The 13,352-nt window shown below is 32.8% G+C and overlaps 1 long non-coding RNA gene across 5 annotated transcripts in view; it reads right to left on the bottom strand.

Moving 5' to 3' along the window:
• Nucleotides 1-9,896, bottom strand: part of LOC109829092 — an 11,807-nt gene extending 1,911 nt beyond the window's left edge. Inside the window, exons 1-6 of one of the 5 annotated variants that reach the window (XR_002243968.1) lie at nt 9,843-9,896; nt 9,561-9,763; nt 8,537-8,647; nt 7,100-7,162; nt 6,927-7,008; nt 3,809-4,551 (exon numbers count right to left, since the gene is read on the bottom strand). This is a non-coding gene — a long non-coding RNA (uncharacterized LOC109829092). Of the gene's footprint in view, nt 1-3,808; nt 4,552-6,926; nt 7,009-7,099; nt 7,163-8,536; nt 8,648-9,560; nt 9,764-9,842 lie in introns of those variants that run through there. The other 4 variants (XR_002243966.1, XR_002243967.1, XR_002243969.1 and 1 more) reach the window with 4 other exon arrangements.

Here is a 13,352-nt window from a genome sequence, read left to right as displayed (position 1 = left end):
CCACCCCCACCCCCCCCACCCCACCAAAAAAAAACCTGATATACTGATATGATAGACCTATCAGTATAGACATTAGGGGTGCAGTCACCACTACACTAATAGACAATAAAGACAACACTAATAGACATTGGTAGTATGTGCATCAACATTTTTAATGTCAAATGTCACCCTTTCCGTCCTACACTATGTTCTATGGAGGATATATTTCCATTAATAAGTATATACTTTGGTATGTTTAATAAAAACTATAGAGCATAAAGAAACACCTTACATAAAGGAAGCTTATACTGCCAAGGACATTTCAATATGAGCAAATTTCAGAAAACCTACCAAAACATTGGGATGTTTCCCGCAAAACCAATCAAAACTTTGGTTTGTGAAATTTACCTCTTTCAGAATTATGTTACTTTCACATATAAAACTCTTTATAGGATGTTTTATATGCACTTAATTACTTTAAATATTTGGACTGGACGAGAGGATATAGAATTCATTCATGATTCATAATATATATGGTAATTAACCCGTAATTCATTCAAATAGGCTAAAAATATCCACAATCTATTGAAAAATGATAAACATGATAAAACACTCATATACAAGCAAATGATAAACATGATAAAACACTCATATACATGATAAAGAAGATAAAAGATAAAAGGTCTCGACAAAGTATAAATCACTCATACGTAAGTAAATGATAAACATGATAAAACACAAAACATAAAAACACAATACAATAACAGATGAATCATATACAAGCAAAAGCAAAAGCAAAAGAAATATTTGACGAGGAATAAGCAAAACAAAACAGCAAAGAATCAAACATACATATAGTTTAGACAAACACAATAGACAACATACATGAAAATAATAAAAATCAAATCACAATAGAAATATCATACTATCAGTTAGTAGAATAGACATTCAAGATATACAAAAAGTATAATTACAAACAAACACATGAATAAAATCAGCAAATCACATTCAACCAAATAAGACATATAAAGGCATAAATTCCGAAAATTTTAAAATTTACAATTATTTTAAAAGATTTGACGATAGTAATTATTAGGGCTGGGCGTATTCGGTTCGGTTCGGTTTTAAGCCCAATCCGCATCCAATCCGAATTTTTCGGATTCTCAAAACTCTCATCCAGATCCAGATTTTTTTTCCCCTTCATCCGAATATTCGGCCCAACCGAAATTCGGTTCGGTTCAGTTCGGTTTCGGTTTTGAACCGAATTAACTCCATTTTACAAAAATCTGGGTAAGTTTTAGTTATATCCAAAACTGAAAAGAAGTAATCAAAACTGAAAAGATACAATCAAAACTGTACTAAGACACTTAATCAAATTGTATGATCTGCATATAACTAGCTTAATACACTAGGAGGACCATGTAATTATGTAGCCTTTTTTAGAGAAAGAACAATGTTTGGCAGGCACACATACCTTTTGATGATTTTCGTTAATCTTTAGCTGTCTTTTTCTCATCAAGAATTATCTTATATCATTGACACCCTAAACTATAGGTTAATTTGATATCCAGCACCAGCAAGCTGTATTCATGTTATCACTGAAATTTGACCAAAACACTAAATTTATCCTTCAACCTCAACATCTTGTATTGATTTACGGAAATCTCACTTAACTATATCAGCGTACTCAAATATATGTTAGTATAAACTCCACCCCACAATTCTTAAATGCTAAACATTCAGCCATAAAATTTCTTCACACCCAAGGCTCGCAGCTACTTTTTGTTTAAGAATTCGGTTCGGTTTTTTTTGGGCGGTTCAGGGGTTCAAACCGGATCTAGACCGGTTTAATTCGGTTCGGGCGGTTTAGAGACTTCTTATCATCCATTTAATTCGGTTCGGTTAACCGATCCGTTTTTTCGGGCGGTTTTTTCGGTTGAACCGGTTTGTTTCGGTTTTTGCCCACCCCTAGTAATTATAGTAACATATGTTTAAAACAGTCAAAAATATAACGCACATAAAGAAGCATGAATATAATAATCAAATATAACAAATAGTAAAGATAGAACATGATGATAATTTCAATAAAAATAGTTATAGTTATAATCAATAGTTTTTGAGAGCATATGGCAGTAAATAATTATCATACAAGACACAATATTAAGTCAAATATTAAACATGTTTATATAATATAGCAATTAAAATCATCATATATGATAGCCGTTAAAAATAAAAACACATACATAATAATAAGCATATAAAAGTTTGAATACACATATAGTATTAATCATGCTAACAAGATAAATTATGATAGAAATAGTCACAAAATATTATATGATAAAAATAAACGTAAGTGTAAACAAACGATTCAAAATAGGCATTTATATAAAACACAATAAGAAGTACATAATTATACATATTCGACAAAAAATATAATAAATCAAAAATATTAGTAATATTCATAAGGTAAAATAATAACTATAAACAAGATACAACAATAATAATCATCACTATATAAAATCAATTCAGATATAATAGTATATTGTATAGTAGTCAAAAATCACATAAATACAATCAGCATAAATATACATAAATTAAAATGTATAATATATAAAACATGAACTATGGAAGATAAAATAGATTTATAAACAAATAAAAACATAAGAAGGGCATAAATTCAGATAATAAAAACACCGAGATATTGTAAATAAACATACCATGAATGATTGATGAACATGTAAATATAAACACTGATAATACATAAAACAGAACACGATTAGACAAAGTTGATAATAGAAATGATGAATGACTATAAATCAATAAAAATATACATCATAATATAATAATATACGTGAATACACTACAACTGAAAAGAGAATAGTAAATATAAAAATAATAAAAAAAGTAAAACACAACACAAATAAACGAAAATAATGAATAGAGAATGAACAACTAATAACACAATAAAAGACATAAAAATCTAAAAATATCATAAAATAAACACTGAAAAATAATATATGTATACAATGAATATTGTCGATATGACAAAATATACATATCGAAAATAAAGCAACAACAAATACGCAAATGCACTATAAACAACCCATGAGTAAATATCATACACACCACAACGCTATTTAGAATTATCTTTTATATTGGTTATAAAAGAATAATAACTAATGATACGAGATAATGTAACAAAACATATATAATTAGTAACTCAACTCCAAACCTAACAATGTGAATAAATGTTTGAATATCAAAATAAAAATACATGGCTCTTAGCAATAACGAAACCAATATGAACATACTAAAACAACCTAAACAAGACAAAACTGATTGATAAGATAATTATGTACTGAAAATGTTGTGAGTTAAAAATAAAGAATAAGAATGTATATGTAGAATATTAAAATCATGAACTTATTAATGTATAAAATAAAGAATAAGAATGTATATGTAGAATATTAAAATCATGAACTTATTAATGTATATCACTAAAAATACGAACAATATACAATAATCTAAAACATAAGTAAATAATAGATGGTATGACAGAAAACGCACACATACATAATGCAGATATGAAAAAGTATAATTAAACACAATAAAATAATCTAAATATCAGATACGTTATGTGATGTATATGTGAAGTCTAGAGCAATGCGAAACACTTAATGACATGATTTGAACAATTAAAAATGTATAAGTAATGATTTATATTTTTAATAAAAAAACCTACAATATAACACTGTGTGTGATACATGAAATAATGTAATAAATAATACAGAAATCAATATAATTAAACGATATATAAGTCAAATTAAAGAAAATATAGTGTAAAAATAATAACACATAAAATAATGACTGATACGAGGAAAGAAAAGTTATAGGAAGAGTGTGTAGTAAGGAAGTGACGAGACAAGAAACAGTGGGAAACTCCAGAGTTAAAAAGTGATAAGGTAGGGACTAAGACATAATTTATCGAAATGATAGGATAAAGGCTAACTATAGTCTTACGGATGAAATATGATATGCGTCTAAATTGTCCATTATATTCTCACTGGTAGGAACTTGGGACCGTGACCTTCATGGGCCACCAAAAAAACCTGTCACGTCCTGCTTCCCAAAATACCCGAGAATCGAAACGTGAACAAGCTTGCGACGTATTAGATTGTGGAGAATAAATAAAAATATACATTTCTCCTCAACCGAATACTCTAAGCGTCAATCAATAATACAATGCGAAATCACAGGTCCCCCAATCACATATAGCAAGAATATAATAACCCAGAACAACATGATACATATCACAAGAAAAATATCATCCGAGACATTATAAAAGAGTCAACATGTCCTGATACAAAACGTACAACTAAAACTGGGTAGTTAGAAAATTAACATCAACTGTTCTGAGAGGGAAATACGACAAAATAATTCAAAGTCCAACAACTACTACATAAGGAAAATAACTAAGCTTCTGTTGTCCTTCTACTCCATCTAGAAGACCTTCCGGCTGGGCATACACCGGCTCTAATGCATCATCATACTAGACCTATCCGTCCTCTAAATCTAACGTACACCAGAAAAAACAGGTATACATTAGCGTGTATGGTACATGACAAGATCCCACATTGAAGAAATAAAACGGTCGAATGACCAATGCAATGACAGTAATAATAATAGAAACATGGTATTAAAATTCTAATAATTTAAATGAAATCCACCACTATGATAGCGATCAAAAGAATCTAAAATCAACCGGTAATCTAGGTCATAAACTAACCATCCTATAATAGGTCACTGGTCCACATCTCACGTAAAGTAAACGTTCATATTATCATATAACTGACTGTTCACAAATCCCCTACGTGCACCCAATCACGCTACATATACGGTCAGAGGACTACACGTAACCTGTTTTCTGTCTGGTCCAAACTCAAACAAAACTCGGGTGACGAAATAAATTATCACTGACCAAAGTGATGTACACACTTCACTTTGGCCCTACAAACCAACCGCAGTGACGATACCAACCACTGGTGTGAGCCTGAAAAATTTATCAACAACCATATCCGATCACATAAACTATAACTTTTCCATCCCAACTCTTCTCGTTATTCTAAGTCAATTACCATAACCTACAATAGAATTCTGGTTCACCCCCTAATTTAGTCAACGCACTCACATATGTCACTAAGTCTTGTTCATGACGCACAAAGACCCTAAGTCAATGAACTAGTATTGGTTCTCAATCACAAGGAAAATAGTAAATAAATACAACCGATCATGTGCAACAATAACATAGCATGTCAAGAAATCAAAATAAAGGTTGTAAAACATGTATGGAGACTATGAACAGTACGGTGTGTGTGTGTACAGCAGCAGTGAGCAGATCAAATAATTCTTTTTTCAAAATAAATCTTTTTTCAAGATAAATTATTTATTCCTCATAATAATTATTCATAAATAATTTCCTTTTCAAAATAAATTCATTATAATTATTCTAAAATAATCTTTAAAATAAATATTAATTCAAATAATCCTTTTGTAAAATAAATTCCTTTAAAATTATTTCTCGTAGTAATTATTCTAAAAATACTCTTTAAAAATATTCTCTTTTTTTTAAATTCCTTTAAAATTATTTCTCGTAGTAATTATTCTAAAAATACTCTTTAAAAATATTCTCTTTTTTTATTTTCTATATGATCAGTAACCGTTTCTATTTTTGAAAATAATTCTCATCATTTAATATAATTCATCAACAATCCCACGTAGGTTGTCACAATATTCACATTACAACTAATCTATGCACGTACTTAATTAACAGTATATCAAAAATTATAAAGACGAGTCAATGAGTAATGGGATCTTGCCTCGGGTTCGTGGGCGTGAACGGAGCAGCGGGGGACAATGCCGGCCTGTCAAACGACGTCATCGCGCGACTGGTCGACGATGGAGGTTCGACAGCGCGGGTCTGATCTCAGGGAGGAGGTGGGTTAGCGACGATGTGGGAGCTCGTCGGTGGCTATCATCGGGGGTCGAGTGGATCTAGGCATGATGACGGCGGGCAGGGGAAGAGAGCTCGGGTCTAGTGGGCCTCGGCGGCGGAGCGCGAGGCGGGTACAGGGTTAGGCTATAGGCTGTCGGATGGAGGCGGAGGCGGATCTGGTGCTGGTGCGGCTGGAGGCTTGATGTGGTGGTGGAAGGGTGGAAGGACTAGAGGGAGTCGGCGAGCTCGGGTAGGGAGGAAGGGCAGGGGTCGGAGAGGAGATGGGGCGGATATGGCAGTGATGACTGCTGGGGGTTGGCGACGGTGGATGAGGGCGTGCAGCTCGAGCGGAGGAGGCGGGCAATGGCTAAGGCGGAGGACGTGTTTGAGGGCAGGATGGGCTCGGGGTGCTGGCGTTGGGCGGAGTATATGTCGGAGTTCCGTCGGTGAGGTGGGGCGCGGCGCAAGAGGAGGTTGGGTTGAGAGAGGGAGAGAATGAAGGAGGTGGCGGGATGAGAACGAGGGGGAGAAGAGAGAGAAAGCATGGGTGCGATGGGTCAGTGCGATTGGGTTCACGTGAATAGGAGAAGGAAAACGAAAAAAGTAAATATATATAGGGTTAGGGTTAGGGTTAGGGTTTTAACGAAAATATTAAATAAAATTAATAATTAATTAGGTATCAAATTAAATAATTATGAAAAACTTATGTATAAAATAATATGTACAAGTAACATTAACACAACAGATTATACAAAATAATATGTAGTAGTAATAATAATAACACAACGGATTATACAAAATAATGCGTAATAGTAATAATAGCACAACGGATTATACAAAATAATACGTAATAGTAAAAATAACATAACGGATTAATTCAAAAGTTTTTACTGCACTAAGTTAATTTATAATATCAAAATTATTTAAATAAATATAAAATTAGACCGAGGGGAACCTTGTGCCAAAACCTTGCATAAAGCAAATGCAAGACGGAATGTTCTGCTCCACCAATATAAATGTCCACAGGACCCCAATATCTGATTATATATAGCAAATCAAACAGATGCTCAGCCACATCATAATTAACGCCTATGTACGCCATACAGGACAAAAGGAGAAGCTGCATACCGTTCTTTAGCCTTGCTTACTAATTCCGTGCCATATTTAGGGTCCATAAATCTCAAATAGTACCTGCACGGAACATTCAATGAAGCAAAATTATCTTCTTTGTAAGCGAAATAACTTGCCATATATGGAGATATCTATCCATCATAGGGTGATAAAAAAATTTCCTCAACCTAAGAAAAGCTGAAGATACAGAAAATAGTATCCAAATATGAGTCAGGCATCAATTCAGCTCTAATGGCTGCAGATTAAAACTGGTCAGTTAGAGGCTACAAGCGTAGTTGCTCACTATGTGATACACTGAAAATTTTCAGTATTACCAACATTCATAAGGTTCATACTACTGATTAGTTGCTCACTATGTGATACACTGAAAATTTTCAGTATTACCAACATTCATAAGGTTCATACTACTGATATAAAGTAGGGACGCTTCTTCATGAACTACCAGTGTTTGACACAAGTAGGACACAGATACTTCCAAGGGAATACCATAGGCACCAAATTAGACACACCTAATCTTTCTTACTCAAAAGTTTGATCCTTTAAGTTCAAGACACAAGCAGACACTTTTTCTTGTTAGGTCCATGAGATTTAATTTGTTAACATAGTAAACCAGTGATTCAATCACAATAAGTCATTTTAACCCTTCTCAATGTAAATTAGTGCTGTTAGCATTGACTTTTTTTATTTCAGGGTACCTCTCTCTTACTGTTATAAAGTTATGACAGTCTAACTATTGATCTATGATATTCAAAAAGTTTTTAGATGTCACTTTTTAATTGTATATAATATATATAATATATATGGAACATATATTAAACGTATACAACAATTGAGTCCCGCAACCTACCGACTACAAGCTTGTGTTCCCATATTTATGTGTTCATACCTACATCTCCACCTATATGCATGTCTGGGGCAACTTAGTAGCTAATATGTAACCTACTCAAATTTTTAGGTGTACTATTCCATAAGTGACCAAGGATCATTAACTTGGTTATAGCTCCCTCTGTAAGATTGAGATGACAAGTGCAGAACTAAATGAGGGAAACGAACAGACTTTATTACTATAAACTGGACATCATTACAAAATTTTAAAGTGCTTTTTCAGTACGAAGTATTTCCTTTCTGAAAACCAATCACTGTTTAGCTTTCACCAAAGATAGTATCGAACTCACAACAGCATGATTTAAACTGTACGATGATAGTCTACCTGATCTGATAGTCTACATGATCCAACACATTTTAAATTTGTTATGCGTTACAAAAAAATTGCGTATATCAGAGATATTCACAACTTACAAGCAAAGTTTCTTAAAGAACTTTCAAGGTAAATACTTATCACCGTATTTCCCATGTGTCCTAGGTCAGAACAGTTCAGAATCAAATTTCAAAGAAATTGATGCGCAAATATAGCAAGAGTTGTGGCGTAAATACATTGTTTTAGCGGGGTAATGGATAATATTACCAACAAGATCCAGCCCATTGTGGCATAGTACTTGTTTCTCTTCTTGCTGGTTTTCCAGTCACAGGATCAATTGTTCTTACCTGAAAAATTATATGCATCTATTGTAAGGTTTGGAGCGAATGATTTGGGACAAAATGTCGAGTAGTAATAAGATTAGGAAAACCAAATGAGCATTATATATTTATATGTTATGGAGGGTACTGGTCAAGTATATTTCAGAGATCATTGTTGTATAAATATTACTTAACAATCTATCATTCTTCAAGTTTTTTCAGCTAAGTGGATGTAGTTATAACTCAGCAGTATGACCATGTAAAGCAACAATGTGAAACAAGACTATGTCAACAAGCAGTGAGGGAGTGTTATCATAGAATTCAGCTTTACCACATTTAAGAGAATTGAAGGGCCACGAAATCACATTCATCTAATTGTTATATCCGCAACTCTAAACATTCCACAGATATAGCTTTGCACATGTGTTTTTTCATCACAATCAAATGTTTTTTTTCAAAATTAAAATGTTGCTTCCATGATTTTTAGCTAGATGCTTAGATGGAATCAAGTCGTGATGTTGTAGAATATTTACAGATTTCACCAAACACAAAGATAGTAACAAGATTAACAAAATGGACAAACAGAAAAGAGATAAGCATGAGATTTCTGTGGTTTAACTTGAACAAGCACACATCCATAGCCAATGGTAAAGGTAATAAATAATTAAATAAATGTGGGTTGAAGGTTATGCCTCAAGACTTAATCCTAGATCCTAGTATAAAGGTTCCCAACCAAAAAAAGTCCCCTTCTGACAACACACTTGCCCAGTAACCACATTAGCATAGAAAATTTATCTCATAAGCTTCTTCTGTACTCAGTACAATAAAACAGAATAGGATTAAATAGTTTAAAACAAGTACGACGGACGATGTCATAAGTATGTGAACAAATAATACTATATATGAATATTTGATGTGTAATAATGCTTGCTATACATACCCAGGACACTGCTTTGGCCAAAGGGGGTTCTCCTGTAACCCTGTTCCAGTAGGAGAAAAATCATCTAATTCAGGCAGAGAAAGGGGTAGCTCACTTTCAAGGCGAGGCACAGTTTCACCAGTTTCATCTAAGTAAATTACTGGAAAGGGTTCTCCCCAGTAGCGTTGTCTAGCAAAAAGCCAATCTCTCAACTTGTAGTTCACCTGATTAAGGTTCACATTTTAAATTAAACAAAGCACAGATGGTAAAGGGTGAGCAGAAAAAATGGAAAAATAACAATACCATTTTCTTTCCTTGGCCAGTACTATCAAGCTAATCTATGACTTTGGAGCAAGGTTTTAAATATCGGTTATCGGGAATTTATCGGACGACCAAAATTCTTATCGGATAGCGGAAATCGGGGATATATCGGGGATAAGTAGTATTTATCGGAGTGATATACTAGATGGTGTATATATATAATATAATAACTAAAAAATATAATCTAACCATGCTTAATGAAATATAAACATACCAAAATGTAAATCATCATGTTTAGAATCACTAACCAATTGTAGAAAGCAAAACTTGCATCTTGACCGCACGATGAAACCATTCGATTGCATAGCCTTACTTATCGGCCGATAATCCCGATAAAAAAACCTTACTTATCGGCCGATAAGTACCGATAACGCCGATAACTCCCCGATAACTTGCCAAAAACGATAACCGATTAAAAATCCAAGTTATCCTATCGGAGAGTTCCCAAATCCGATAACTCGGCCGATAATATCGGTTATCGGCCGATATTTAAAACAGTGCTTTGGAGGCAGCTTCTTTACAAGATAATCCATTGATATCCAATCCAGTCAGTGAACTAGATGAATTTATCACGGTACCATCGCCTAAAAATGGCTCACCTTCATCATAATTTTCATCAAATGGCTTCACGACTCTCGTAATTGGGATGTCATATTTTAGGGCAAACTCGTGGTCACAAGAATCATGTGAGGTACAGACATAATTGCTCCAGTTCCATAACTGCAAAGTATTAAGAAAAACCTGAGATATTTGCAATAATAAGAAATCACTTATAAGCAATTGCTGACATATCATACTACTAAAACCCAAGGCCCAGACAATAGGCCTGTCCGGATGAACCTCATTAATTTGGCCAACAATATTATATTATTCATGTTATTTATCACTTGATTTGCATTTGAATTGAAACATGCATTACAGTCTGAAGATGCAAAGAAAACATGCAACTTAGGCAAGCCTTACCGTGACTGTGCAGGAGCTAAAAAGATTCTACTTTCTAGGACTTCAGTGTTAAGCTAAGGGCATAAGGAAGTGGTTTAGAAGAAGCTTATGAAAACGTCAGATTAGAGCTATTTCTTCTGACAATGTATTTTCTATATTCATGGATATATATTTATATTTCACATCATATGAAGCCAAATGAAGTTTGAAAATATCACCACATAAAAGCAGTACTTATTTAGGACCCTTAACATCAAAAATTATGTTTAACTCAAACAAAATAAAAGGCAATAAAGCATAAACGAACATATTCATTAAAATTATTCTCTTCATATTTTAAGCATTAGATGCGAATTGGATCTAGAGTTCATTCACAATTCATGTAGTAACTGGCCTAACCAATTAAAAATAAATTAATTTGGAACAAAAGACCCTAGACCTTCAGCTTAACAGAGAATTGCTTAAACTTGATGCATTTAGATTATTATTCTTAAACTGTTTACAATGACTGTAATAATCTTTGTTGATGTTCCCTGTTGTACTACAAGCAAACCCACTTTTTTTGAAAATTTGTCTTGACTATGTTGCTCAAAGGAAATATGGTGCATAAACACAGTGGTGCAGAAAATTTACAAGTTATGTTGAACAGGATGACATTTTCATTAATAATGATATTTTAATGAATTTACTCTACATAATTACGGTCTTATGTTTTTGACAATCTTAGACTTGTAGAGATTTTGTATCATTATACATGTTGCACTTTCATCTGAATATCACTGGGGTTTTAGCATTTAATAATAACATTGTCCTTAAATACTTTCTTCAATCCATGGACTACTAGAAATTAGTATTTTATTTGAAATGAACAAAATGGAGGGTTATCATTCCATAAGTGACCCAATTACAAGCTACAGTTATACATAATATTAGTAAAGAGGAAGGTTAGTTCCCATCCTATTGATACAAACAACCTAGCACAGATTCATACATGCATATAAAGAGAGAAAGAGATAAAATATGCAAGTACAGGTTTCTATTAAACTTTCAAAAAGATAAATATTAGCTATTAAGTCATAATTTTCTTCCCACATAGACCTAATTCTTAAAGTCAATGGTTGCTTTTCACCAGCATAACTAGAAGAGTAATCCTTTTACATGTGAATAAAGGCATTTGTTACAAAAACTAATTTACTTGACAATTTACCTTTAGTTTACTCCTTTCAGTCTAACCTCTTCGATCATGTGTCTTCCAGGAAAGATACCAACCCGAGTTTGATACACCTTAGCACCGCCATCATCACCATTTTTCACCTCAAAAGTAATATAGGCATGGTCAGGACCCCCCAATTTGGTACAAAGGTTGGTGATCTTTAAGAACTGGAGATTAGAACCCTATCAACCAATTTGAACAAGCAATTAGAGAATATAGATTACAGACTTAAATTAAACCAAGGAAATTGACAACAACAACAACAACAGCAACAACAACAACAATAAAAATATTAATAATAATGACAAAAATGATATCACTAGCAACAATAATACAATTAGCATTGGTAGCTAAAATGAAAGAAGTAGCAAACGTTTGTTATAAGATCGAAATAATGATATAATAATAATATTGAAGCGTATGAACTTCTAGCGTCAAAGAAAGATAAAACGAAAGACCATGTAGGAGCTAAATATGTAAATATTATTGTAAACTAAACTAGGGTAATAAATTGTGAACAATAGTGAAGGTAAAGGGGTTTCAATTAATGTCCAGCAAAAAATGTGACACATTTGCATGTTATGTGGAACACTGAACACTTTATCAGTTTCAACTAAAAGAATGTGTCTAAATGAGAAGCAAGAGAAGATAGTTGAAAGTTGGAGCCATTTATCGATACTTTCTGCATTCTGCATTCTACATCTAATTAATGCAATATGTTCTGATCTCTCAATTAAACATAAAACTAGCCTTTGCAACCATAGTTTATATTAAGAAAAATGGAACCGACAAATGCTGCAATATTGTAACAACGCCAACCTATAGTTGTTGCATAGGTAAATTATTCTTTAGTTTGAGGAAAGATAACAGAAATAAAGTACTACAAAATACAAATAAATGAGAAAGAAATACCAGGTCTTACAGGATTCTGGACGTTGCACTATGAACTTAAAAATTTTGCGTGCTGAAATTGTTATGGACTGAATTTTAGCTTGACAATCTTATACATAAAAGCATAGTAAATTTAAAAATATCTTTTTCCCATTGCACAGAATAGCATGATATGATGCATTCATTTCTTTTTCTTCAAGACTAATTGACATATCTATTATTCATTAGAAAACATGAAATATAAACTTATAATGAAATATAAACTTATCTCACTGAAGTTAGTATTTTTAAGTTAACATGTTTTCTAATGAATAATAGATATGTTTATATTTCATGTTGATACCACAAATACTCGTGTTTATATTTATCAATACTTTCTGCATTCCAGATTATTTACTTGTCCAGAGAAACAAAACCTCATAACATTCACTCATCCAGAAGTACAG

This window comes from Asparagus officinalis, chromosome 1 (genome assembly GCF_001876935.1).
Source record: "Asparagus officinalis chromosome 1, Aspof.V1, whole genome shotgun sequence".
Lineage (NCBI taxonomy): Eukaryota > Viridiplantae > Streptophyta > Magnoliopsida > Asparagales > Asparagaceae > Asparagus > Asparagus officinalis.
Note: the sequence above shows the minus strand (reverse complement) of the source record. Positions and strands in the feature narration are given on the sequence as shown.